The 13,322-nt window shown below is 37.5% G+C and overlaps 1 long non-coding RNA gene across 2 annotated transcripts in view; it reads right to left on the reverse strand.

The window, feature by feature from the left end:
• The window catches only part of LOC129784797 (uncharacterized), a 69,424-nt gene extending 57,650 nt beyond the window's left edge, over positions 1–11,774 (reverse strand). For both annotated transcript variants that reach the window (XR_008747891.1, XR_008747890.1), the window contains exon 1: positions 11,692–11,774. This is a non-coding gene — a long non-coding RNA (uncharacterized LOC129784797). The remainder of the gene's footprint in view (positions 1–11,691) is intronic.
• Positions 11,775–13,322: the final 1,548 nt, after the last annotated feature.

Genomic DNA, 13,322 nt, shown 5'->3' on the forward strand with positions numbered 1-13,322 from the left:
ATGGTAAACCATCCTTCAAATGAGCAGTGAGGTGTCATCCATTTCCTCCTGATATCAGGAGATCCTTGTTACATTCAAGGCATAATCTCATCATGCAGGAAAACTATCACTTTCCAGAGGTTCAGGAGAGGAAGTTTTGCTTTGCTTCAGTTTGTGCCATGTCCATCAAGTCATGTCACAGCTGAGTCATATTGGGCCTCGCCTTGGGTCCAGTTTTCCCTTTTCCCCTTCCCCCAAAGCAGTCTATGATCAATCTTAACCCTTCCTTAAATCTCTCATAAAACCTTTATCAGATAAAATAGACCTATCTGGAACATGGAGCCAAAACTGTTTCCATGCCTTTTTTCTATCCTGTACGTACATGCAGAGTACTTTCTACCACACATCCACACATACATTCAACTTCTATTGCTTTGATAAAAGGAAACATAAGTCTCGCTTTTGAAAAGACTGTCTGGTATTTCATTTTATGACTTAACAAACTACTGTACTAGAGAAAAAGGAACTTGTAAAATGGGTAGATCTGTAAAACCTCCCAGTAAAATACTTCGTATTTTGTGCTGCGTTTGTTTTTCAGACAGAATTCTTTTTCTGAATCAACCTCAGCAGCTAAAGAAGGCCAGCATTTAAAACAAACTTGAATGCATTCCTGTACTTGTACAGATAAATTAGCATTTGTATTTAAAATTGAAGAAATTGTAAGAGTTAGTTCATTATTAACTTTATTTGTAGACTCTTCTATGGATTGCATCACTGTGTGGAATCTGACCACCTCTCAGGAGGCATGAATACACTTGAGGTGACAAAATGATTACAGAGTTTATCAACTATTGAAACAGTTTTGTGGCTCAGTTCATATCTAAAGATGTATTTTCATCACTACCTTCCGTAACATGTTTCTGGTAAGAGATGAGAGTGCTTTTCAAACCATGGCAATAGAAGAGCAACTACAAATTATGTGCATCACAAATGGACTCTGGCTTTCAGCAGTGCTGAATGTCTGCAACTTCCATTAGCTTCAGCTGATGGTGAGGATGATTTGCATGTGAACATTGGGGTTTAAAACTAGAATTCCTCCAATCTCATGAAGATACCTGTAAGTTGAATAATCAGTGAATTCTCATCTCATACAAAGTATGTGAGTCTCACCCTATGGTAACTCTATGTCTATGAGACTGTAAAGAGTTACTGGCATCTCCACTGGAGTGGTCTAAAGTTAGGTGAGATTAATTTCATTCTCTGTCCAAATTTAGGACTGAAAAATGAAAATCTACAGCCCATTTCCAGAGCCACATGTTGCAGGAAGCTGGTGGAAGAGTTAGAATATGAATATCCTGATTTTTTGTCCAATCACAGGAAACATGCTGTCCACTTTTCCACCTCATTTATAATAGGAAGACTTCAATTTAAATTCATGACCTGTCCATGACTGGTGCCTTCTGTTACACTTTCATAAGCCTATCATGTCTACCATCATTGATGGCTTAGATCTGTATTATCCTATGTGACAAATAGAAGGTCTTTTCAAGGTCAAACTGACAAGACCCACAGGCATTAGTTATAGGAGACCAAAAATAAAGATGAGCTGTATATAGCAAATAGGATTATTTGGATATCAATTATCACCTCAAAATAGCAGAAGGCATGGTTGCTGAGAGGAAGAGATACAAATATAGTTTAGAAACCTTATATAGTTTTATAAATAACCAAGTAAGTTTACTTACATACAGCTATTAAACAGGTTTGCCACAATAAGGAGGTCTCTCTGTTTCTCTCCGTATAGACAGGAATGTTTGTGAGATGGCATACTAGTACAGGGTACTCATGAAGTTTTAATGGCCTATATCTGAAGCACATTTATTGCTCATTAGAGTCCTGGACGTTAGTAGTTTAAGTGGCCTTCCCAAATGGGGCACATTATCTCTCCAAGTTTTCACTGTCACACTGTGGTTAAGGAGCAATTCCTAGATAGTATTTGCGGTCTGTGGTGACAGTGTGCATTACCTGTTTAGCAGGGCTGCAGAGACTGATGGGTATCCCCATTTTGTAAACACATACGGAATTTTGTGATTTCTAAAAATAAAATTAATTTTGTCTTTCTACGCAAATGTTTTTTAAAGGTAGACTACAGCTACAGAAGCTAGACCAGGGACAAGTAGTTGGATATATTGACAATCTTGAAATCGTACTGTTGGCATCAATGGCTGTACTTACATAAGTGAGTAGTGTAGACCAAAAGGAACAAATTATTGACAAAAATTAAAAGATTAGCAAAATGTTTAAGCAAAATATCTTCATGTGTATAATGTGACATCCTACTTTTTTTGAATTTTAATAAAGCTTACATAATTTTATACAATGTAATAATATAATGCAATAATCTTCAAGGTTTGGACACAAAGAGTTTGCTTTAAAAATAAATTTTAAAATTCCCAATACATAAAGCATATTTTGTTTTGCTAAAAATGTATTTAAACTGCCTAATGACATTGCCAGTGCTTTTGGTTTTTTGCTATGGAGTTCCCTTATGGTAACCATAACTACTGTAGTTGTATGTTTCAGACTATATTTACAAACATAGAAACCAATCTTTCACTTTCATTCTTTCCACATTTTGTTTATTATTGGAAAAAGTTTTTGCTTTGTGATTTTTGTTTGCTCATTATATTTGAGTAAAGGTTACTAGTTACACTGAAATAAGTATACACACATACCACAGTATTTTTCAATGAATAAAAATATTTTGGTCATCTAAGCTAAATTTGTAAAAGTGTGTAAACCCACTAAAGTGAACCAAGAATTACACCTCCTACAAGTACCATATTTGGGGCCCATTAGAAAGCAACAGAAACAATAGTCTATTAGATGGAAGATAAATGAACAATGTAAATATGCACTATGCAATGTGACCGATTTATATTTTGAGGGAAGGAAAAAAAACCAAAAAAACAACAAAACAAACCAAAAAAAACCCTGCAAAACAAAAGCAACCAGGAGGGAGAATAAAAGATTCACTGAAAAGCAAAGAATGAAGAAAATCAGAAAAGCATCTCAGAAACAAAAGAGTGCTAAACCATCAGACAACCAAATGTGAACATTAGCACTCTGCTTTTTATTGAATGTTCACAATGTACTTTCTATTGGGAAGAATATCACCAGACACTCTTTAAAAAATTTGTCATTTGGCTGAAGACTGAGACCAAGAAGGGATGTACTTCTCATAGAAATTTTTAGAAACCGTTTCAAGCAAACAAAATGTGGAAAGAATGAAGGTGAGTGATTGGTTTCCATGTTTGTAATTACATCTGCTTACAAGCTAAATAACAAAAACTGTAGCTAACTGGACCTGGTGACAACTGAAGGTCCATTTTGAGGAATTAATCTCTGGCCAGTATTGATGCTTCTGACAAAGGATGTCTTCTTTTCTCAAAGTGACTCAGAGCATACCGCACCACCTTTTGAACACGCTAGTACAGCTAGTATCACACATGCGCTAATGTTCTTAATATTGCCAAAACTGGTGAAAATAAATAGTAGGAAATTTCCCAGGAGCTGCTTTAAAAAAATTGGACTGTTCTGACAAGTGAGTGTTATTCCCCACAGAAAGAAGATATATTATGTATTTTTTCCTTGTCTGGAGATGGGAAACTATGAGCAGCCAAATGTTAGGAGATCTGAGCTGAACTTTATACTATATTACTGTTCATTTGCATGTTACAGAAACACAAAAATCAGTAGTAGGAAGTGTATATGATGGCTTGTGCCAGGACCTCTGTATGTATTATAGAGCAAGAAAAGAAGGGGAGATGAAAGCAGTCTTAAACTGTTAATGTCACAGTAGAAACAAGCAGCAACAGAATAGGATTTAAAAAAAACCCTCACTATTGCACATCACCAAAGCTAAGAAAAGACATGGGCAGAAAATGTTCTTTTTTTGTTTGTTTGTTTGTTTTCCCTTTTTTAATCAAAATCTAGTAAACCGGTTTCAAATACAGTAATTGCTTTAGATAATCTAGTCCAGATTTTCCTAGAGGAAAAACAGATGCATAGACAGGAGGAGACATCATAGAAGTTCACCAGCCTGGAGGCACTCTTTAGGCTGACCCTTGAGCGCTACCCTTTCTCTTTTCTAGAACAAGGTCAAATAATAGCTCTAAAGTTTTTGCATGGGGTGACACACTGCTACTTCATGAGAGTAATCTTGAGCTGTCTTCTTACCACTTACTAATTTGAAAGACTCTAATTTGTTTTTTGTGAAAGCTTGGTGAAGATGCTGTCATTGATTGCAATGAAACCAAAGTTGCCATCTGGGACTGACTGAGTGGGATCTTGCAGAAAAAGTGACTTTTACTGCCTCTGGTGAAGAACAAAGAGGAAAAAAGACAAACTGAATTTTAATAATGTTAATCTGGGTTGCTTTGGGTTTTTTCACTTTATAAACTGACATGTACTGGTTATGCAATTCATATCTGTAGCTTGTTCATTCTCTTGCTCCAGGAAATGTTTAGAAATTAGCATACAATTTCTTCACTGCTGCTATAGAAATCACAGTTGAATGTGGCCTACAGGGCAAGTGGAAAGAAGGGACAGGGAAGTTTGGCTTCTTAGTGTTACTTTTTCCCATTGCCTGTGTTTGTACCACCCTGTCTTTCTGAATCAAGAGTATACAAAAACATTGAGACTATATGGGAACACCAAGACTGTCAGACCTGGCTCCCCATAATTGCTGGCAGCTGCAGCATAAGATACCAGATCCAAGGAGCTGCTGCCCACCCTCCCTGCCAAAGTTAAAGCCTGTAGCAGAAGACCAAATGCCCGAGTTACCCTGCCCTCTAATGGAGTTCAAGAAAGCGAGACCACCACCAGTCACCTAAGGCCCTGAAAATAACCCAGTTTGTTAAACAGGGCTCCAGATGATCCTAGAAAGCAGATCTCAGATGAAAGCAAAATAAATAAATGCCTGCCTTGCTGCTGTGGTCTGGCTGTAGGGCTGAGGGCAGGAGGAGTATTTTGTAACTTAATATTAGTGGGGTTATCTTTGTGTTTTTGAGCAAGAGATACTAACCAGACATGAGAGAATGTAGCACCACTTGGAACAGGTGAATTACACTTTTTCTTCAGACTAAGTTTCCCAGCCATATGTGGAGCAAAGTGGGAGTGGAGTGTAAGCATTGTCCTGAAACCCACAGGCATCACCAGAAGTCCTGGAGTCCTGGGTAATGCATTCCTTGTAAACGCAGTACTGGTAAACTGTGATTTAAGTTGTTTTCTAGTGTCCTTAGAGAAATTGCCCAGTATCTGAAGGTTGATATTACATATTTATTATCCTATTGCCAGGCATTATTTATACAATGCTTTCCATTAAACTTAGCAAAAGGAAGAAAGGGGGGAAAAGGGAAAAAACCCACACACTCTCAGTCACTGTCCTGGCACTATGACAGTTGCAGCTGTGAATCTTTCCCTTCTCATTAATTTAGGAAATAGAAAAATCAGGAAAGAATATCCTGACATTTTTAAATCTTAAAATATGCTTTCATTTCACTTTCAAAGAGCTATGAAGTACTTCCATGTGCAGCATATGCTTTTTAAAAGTGAGGCCAAAGTCTGAAAGTCAAAGGAATATTATTATGTGGGAAGCTTTACAGCTAATTTGTTTACCAAATCTCTACATCCAAAATGCTACTCAAGTCTCATTTTTGCTTCTAGAAAAAGAACAGATTATAAATATAACACATTAGGGCTTGATACCATCCACAGTATATGTTAAAAGGAAGTTCAAGAAATAAGTTAAGTGGATGGTGTTCCCTCCTAGTAGTTAATATATTATTCTTTCTACAGTTTACTTGTACATGTTTACTTATACATGTTAAATATTTCATAAAACAGAGTACATTTTTAGAGAAGGACATAACTCCTTTCATTGCACATCATTGAAAAAATATTCAAAGTTCCATTGTGAATAGCCACTGGAAAAGCTCAGGCTCATGGCTGATTTAAGAGCTTTGCTTTTATTATGATGGCTTAGTTATTTTTGGGTCATCTGTTTTCCAAAAGGTTTGGAGAAAAATTCTATGCCTGATGTCTTTCTGGGTAAACTGCCTCAACAAACCCAAGGTCTCTAATACAGTCCAATGTTTCTTTTTCTGTGCAATGTTTATTCTTTTCCTCTTTCCCCCATGAAGAGAAAGAAAGCTTTTTAATGAAGCTTCTGAAAACTGAAGTGATTCTTCTAGGTCAGTCTATGGAGGGTATGATCTCATTTATGTAATGTGGTTGGGGTTTTTTTGTCTTGTAGGACACGGATCTCATATTTGGAAGCATGGATGGCATGTGTGAAGGGAATCTGCCACTTCTATCACACCGTAGTAAGACAACAGGAATAAAAGGAAAATCCTTTTGTTAATTGGTGTGATTTGTGAAGATATTATTCTCCATACGTAACTGTTCTCCAGCAGGATAAGGCACAAACTTTTGGGCCCTTTCACTCCTTTATTTTACTGATTACAGTGCTGTTGCACTGCGTGGAACAGGAACTATCCTGAGCTAGCATTATACTGGCTGATTCAGGTACAGGAGACAGAGGAAGTGTTAGGTTCAATGAGAGATGAAAAGCCAAAAAAGCAAAGCAAATAATTGTGAGGTTAGTTTGTGCTGAGCCCCATACTGCTGCCATCCCAATGACTGTAGGCTGTATAGCTTAAAATTAACTTTGCTATACCTGTAGTATATACACATTACAGCATAAGAGAGTATAGGTAACTGCTGTTTAGAATTACATTCTAGATCAAAGAAAAGTAAATGCATTCTTTTAACAGGGAATACAATGTCACCATATGTTCAGAGCTAAGATAATGCAGGCCACTACAAAGTTTTAATCCCTAGTCAAGGCAAGCATGGGAAATCGTAATGGATTTTTTGTTCAGAGCTGTTTTTATAACCTATCCCATTAAATGGCATTACATTCACATGACCTGACTTTACGTAACAGAGTTATCATAGCACAACTGACTGAACACAGAACCTGCATTTTGCAGTAGCAGACAATATTTAGACCAACTCATTAACTACTCTGTGCAAATTTTAAGTTTTCCTGTTTCAGTGTAAATAAATGTATTCTTCTTTCCTTTCAAATGTCATTAAAAGGACCTGATTGCTTAGTTTGTATATGCTATGCACCAATGTGACCCGCTAATTAAGATCATACTGAAACTGCCACCTAGAACATTGCTATAATCCTTCTATTTTCAGCTGGGTATTTTAGTGATCAAGGCCTTTGAATTCACCTGTCAGTACCAACTAATAAATGTCTAATCAGTTAGCCAGTTACAACGAGATATGACAAAAAAGTAGACGTCTCAACGATATCATCTTCCTGTATATTTTGTAAAGACTGTTGGCTAGGAAGGAGAGAGGCACCTGGATTGTTACCAGTGAGGCTTAGGGGTGGACTTGCCCTGCTGAAGCACCCATCAGTTTCCATCAAGAGATGAGTCAGCCAGTTCATAGGTAGGTCTAAACCTGCCACAGCAAGTGATGCTCTGGCCTAACGTGACAGGTAAAGGACATGGCAAGAAATACATATGGTTAAGATATTATTTCTTAGATAGTTTTATTTCTAGGATTGCTTACCCATTTCAAAAAATATCTTCCTCTTCTGCAGGACAGCCAAAGAGCATCTTTTACTTCTTTTCATTTATCAATAAACTAAAACTAATATCAGCTCTGAATTTTAATTAACTGCTTCTGTTTCCCCAATTTTCTGTGATCATTTGCTTGCACATGTAAAAGTCTTTGGGTATTTTTCCAGTTTTCTTATTGGCAGCCACCTGGAGTTCTGTGGACTACTAGTGGCCCAAGCATCACCAGTTGCAAAACACTGGTTCAGGAGCCTTGGGACATTGAAGAGGCAGAGGTATCAGAAAAGAGGCTTGTCTGTGGGAGAAAGACCTAAGGAAACTGTGGTACACAGAATATAGAGGATAGGAATACAAAAGTGGGTGAGTAAGAGATGAAAATCAGAGAACACAGATCCATGGAAAGCCAGACTTCTTCCACCCTGCCAGACTAACTGAAACTTCTAGCATCATTTTTCATATTAAAGTCTGGTTTAGGGAAGAGCAGATTTTACTACTTCTGTCAAACAAGCCTCTATTTTTTTTTATTATTTTTTTTTCCCTGCAGAAATTTCTTGTTAAATTCTGCAGCGGCCAGAGCTCCACAGAGTTTGCTCCAACTGATACCAGTCACAGAATGTCTTGATGCCCATGGGAGCCACACTAGACTAACCTTGTATCCTTCCCACATGGTTACTCTTTTTCAGATTTCCCTGGTCAAAAATATTGCATCACTCTGCACATCTGTATTCCATTAGTATAGTAAGTAAATACATGTGACTATTTAAAATTAAGGTATGTATCAAAGAGATTTTTCCTACTTTACTTTTTCTAGGCAATGCCAAGGCTAAGATTTCATTCTCAATGTCTGCACAGTTATGTGCATGATCCATATAGTAGGTTGGACAGTACATGACATTAAGTCCTTATCACTGAAGCATAACATTATTAATATGTGCTGAACATGGTGTCTGACAGAGAACACTGGCCACAGCCAGAGGCCGTGAGAATCCTTTCAGAGAGAAAACGTTTTAACAAATGCTGCTACTGAGCATGAAAGAATACTGAAGTGAAATAGAGTCTGTGTGTCAGCGGGTAAGGGACATTTTGGTGCAAAAAAAGACTAGATCTACTTTTTCCCTCACATTATATGCAAAATGAGACTAGATATCCTTTTTCCCTTACATTATATGCCTAAACACATGTCAGTTGGAAGTTTTGCTTATTCTGAATGTTACTATCAGTTACCAGTAGCCATTTGGATCAAGTAAAATGCTTTTGCTTCTCATAGCTGGTCTTGGATTAATGTCCACTGCCAATAATAACCTCACCTAAAACCTTGGAAAGAGCAGGTCAAAGGATTGCATTTGTGTGCATCACAAGTACTTCTCCCCATTGCTTAAAAAGCCCTACTAGACAAAGAAATTTAAAAAAGAGTGAAGGACAATGTAAGAGCTGGCCAGGTCATTTAATACTGCATGCTACAGTTTCTTTCTTTTCTGGCCATGCATGAATAATCTTGTGAATTTGGAGTTTAGCTAGCACAACTTGTCTAACAAAAGTATAGTTACTCATGAATAATTTGGATTTCAATGTGTATGTGAAGAAAATTGCTCAACACAAGGCTTTTTGTGTTAAAGCCCTCTGTGACTCACAGTATCTTCATGCATGATATGGGGTCATTGTGTGAAAGCAGTAGTGCGTGAAGGTCTGTGGAAACGGTATATGAAAACCCACTTCAAGATGCCATGCACAGTTCCTGGAAATGGTAATGATATGGGGTTTAGGAGCAGTGATGTGCTTACAAATCCTGCTGGTGCTGAAATCAGCTGTCTTTTCCATACTTAATATAGTTATACATGAGGTTTTGGTGCATTGTAATGACGTTATTAGCACAAGTTTTGTACTTGGGTATGAGAAAAATGTGAGTCATGCAGCTCCTCCAAAAAAGAGCAGATGAAATGTTGATAGCACACTAATGTGTATTCTGTGTGTGTGATAAGTATTCTGGAAAAATTGTTGCTTTGAGGTATGGTTGAGTGCCCTTGAGAAATATGTTGTACAGGTTTTTTTCATCTGTGCCTGACCATCAGTTTTTTGTAGATGAATTCTGGAGTTCACCAAAATCTTGTATAAAACTCAGTGATTTCAGCAGCTCAAAATTTCATCCTGTAAGTTCCCCAGCACTGCAAAGAGGAGATATAAACACATTTGAAACCTGAAATATATTTTCTGCGCAAAACAAATAATTTACATATAAATAAATATTGTCTTCTTCTCCCATAGCTTTTTACACATGAATTTGAAGAAATGTGCAACTCTGCATAAATATATTCATGAAAGTTTGACTGCAGATTATATAAAGATTCCTCCATTTTGACATAAATCAAATTAATCCTTTTTGAGTCTTCACTGAAATGATGATGCCAGACAAATAAATCTCTTTGAATTCTCATTAACTGTTAGTACAGCTGATTCTTTGAGTGGTTCATTAGCATGCTTGGTGGCATATGCTCAAAAAGAGGGAAAAAAAAGAACCCTACAATTTAATGCAAAACAGAACAAAGCTGTAGATTTCAGCCTTTGTCTTGTACACACTGTAAGGTACATGGAGCAATGATCTAACTTAAGCATTACATGATGTTCTTCTGAATTGCCATTCAAATTGTTTCCTAACTTTGACAAAGTATAAATTAATTATTCAGCTGTATTCACCTGTCAAACTGAGTTAAAAATATGGAGAAAAAAAGTTAAAATATCCACAGTATAATATTAACAAATAGATATCAGCATCTACATTTGCTACCTTGCAATAGCAAAACATGTTAATTCAGCCTTAATGATTCTTAGAAAGAAAAGTCATGTCTTTATCCCATGAACATGTCTGAGGCAATTTTACATTACAACTTTCAAGAATGTGAAAATCTCATCCAATTCCCTGTCAGTCATACAGATATGCTAAAGTTATTATCTACTAAAGAAAATACATCATCTGGATAAAACACTACTATATTTAATAATCAGTTATCCACTGAGAAGCTATATAACTTGGATGAAATGCCACTATATTTAGCAGAACTCAGAAGAAAGAAATGCACAGGATTTCAAAGGAAATGGGGCAATCAGCAACCATTTTCCATGCTATGTGTCAGCAACAGCAGAGCTGCACAAAGACTTTTGCATTCCGTTTCCATGATTTAATATTGCTTCACAGAACAAGTTTAGTTCCTTGACTCGTGGCAAAGGTGGGTGGGATTTCCAAGAGGTCTGCATCTACATAAAGGCCCTGCACAGCCGAACTTAGTATCTGTGATTGAATGTGATGGGTTGCACCACATCAAGCATAGCCACAGGCATCAAACTATCTGACTAGTCTTTTAGAACAGGATACTGTATTATTTATTCTATCATTAATATGTTCCCTGTTAAGCATAATGCTTGCTGTCATGTTTCTTGACTTCCACAAGCTAATCCAAGTTGCTGCTTCTTATTACATAACTGTACTGCAATGCAATCCTAAAGGCTGCTTCAGGATGTCTCTTACAGCTTCCCATTATTTATGTAACATACCAAAAACCACTCCAAAGACATGTCTACAGGTAAGGAAGATCAGAGATTCACCAGCTTCTCCCAGCCCAAATAGCAGAAAACTGCTTATAGTAGGTGTATCTTCACTGTAAAGGTGAATCCCTAAAATCCACATGGCAAATAAACATGTGTTATTCCTATTAATAGCATCTTGCAAAACAGCTACTGCTTTGTGACACTTCCCTTTTGTGATAACCAGAAGACTCTTTGTCCTCCCAGTTCACAGAGCAATGCCCAGAGTGATCTGGGACAGGCAGAGTCCAGCTCCTTTTCCTCCAAGTGCCCACCTTCTCGCCCAGCTCCCTCTGTCCACCCAGATCAGTGCTCATTCTTCAAATACTTTTCATGCTAGCTACATTGCTAGCTGCAATTAAAAGCCTGGAATAATGAGATAAAAGCTTTGTTTCATGGACTTTTCCAATCCCAACACATTCTGAAAGTTATCTGTAGAGGAGCTGACCTTCTTTTTCTCTTTCCTTTTTATCCTTACCTCTGGGAGAAGTGAGGAACAGCAGCCACACCGAAGGGAAGTGAGAGCAGCGTACCAAGCCCTGTGGAAACAGAAAGGAAGCAGTAGATCATTTCAGCGAGAGCAGCATGTCTTGGCATCGTTCCTTGACACCACCCCCGCTATCCCAGCCTCCTCTGCCCCTCCCACACTCACACATCTAAAAAGCAGATGGAAAATATTCTGCCAGAAGACATTGAAATACAGTGTTAGAAAGTTACTCTCTTAAGGCTGGAGAAAGTGATGGAGAACTCTGGCAGGCAAATTAAATTATTCATAGTCAGTGGCATTTTGGAAGGAAAAGCGGGAAGGGAATAGGAGACTGAAAGAAGTTACGGGGATTGTACAAGAACCATCTGGGACATTGGAAGCAGATTCACTTCAGCTTGCCACAACTCAGAGAGAGACCTGTGTGGCTAATACTGGCTGAAGGACAATTACTGGTCTTCCCAGTTTGTTTTCAGAACTGAGCATACTGTAACGCTGCCATGACATTATGGTTATAAGAGAGCCAACACTGCCAAATCTGGTTCCCCGCTGGGATTTAGCTCTTCTAATGGCACTGAGCAATGATGCTCATATCCTGAAGACACTGTAATGTACTTGTCTGCCGTGTCACTTTGTGCACATACTAGTCTCATTTGGATTTAAAAGATGTGACACAAAGAAGAGACACTGGTCAGTGTCATTCTTAATGGTTCAGTGATTAAACTTTTCTTAAAATTTATTTTTTCCCAATTTCATGTTTCCTTATATGTCTCTGAAAAACTACGGGGCCTGTTCTCACAAGAACTAAGCTGTTCTACATTCAAAATAAAAGTTGTCTTTTCTGATATGGCTCACTAAGAAAACTGCATTCCATATTATAGAGTAATAACATTTAGAAATTAATCCAGTTCTACCCCCTAACTCTTGCATGGGGAGAGAAGGGATAAGAGGAAAAAAGAACCATGTGTGAGAGAGAACAGACACTGCAATCAGTGTTTCTATGAACATATTGAGATACCATGGTGATGAGCACAGGAGGTCAACCAGGGAAGGATATTTTCCTTTCTGTTATTTCTTCTGAGTTTCAGGCATATGATGTTGGCAAATATCTAATGCATTTTCCATTAATATAGCTATCCCATCACATATGTCTTCGTACCAAAGATAATAGAAACCAGATGGAATTTGCCCACTTGAATATATAGATGTGCATTGTACATACATGTATAAATACAGACAGATATCAAAAAAGAGAAATTTGGTGAAAGCATGTCTTCTTTCCCTCTCATCATCGGCATTCTGACTTTAACTCCAATAGCAATGACTTTATTAACTTCCAGAATTAAACCAAGAGAGCACTGTATTTAGGTTTGAACAGATGTAAAATCAACTGTATACTAAACTCCTCAGAAGCATTTGCAAGCACTTTCTCCTGTCTGTTCCCTAAAACAGTACAGTACAGTCAGCTATGGGTTCTTCGCTTTCTTGCCCAGCCCATGGAAATGAAGAAGCTGACATATGCTGCAGAAATATTCCAGACATTGTAACTTTCCCATCTTCACAATCTCATATTACAGGAAATCAGTTTTTTTGTTGGAATTTGCAAATAAAACAGCACCTGCTAC

Source organism: Falco peregrinus, chromosome 6 (assembly GCF_023634155.1).
Source record: "Falco peregrinus isolate bFalPer1 chromosome 6, bFalPer1.pri, whole genome shotgun sequence".
Taxonomy (NCBI): domain Eukaryota; kingdom Metazoa; phylum Chordata; class Aves; order Falconiformes; family Falconidae; genus Falco; species Falco peregrinus.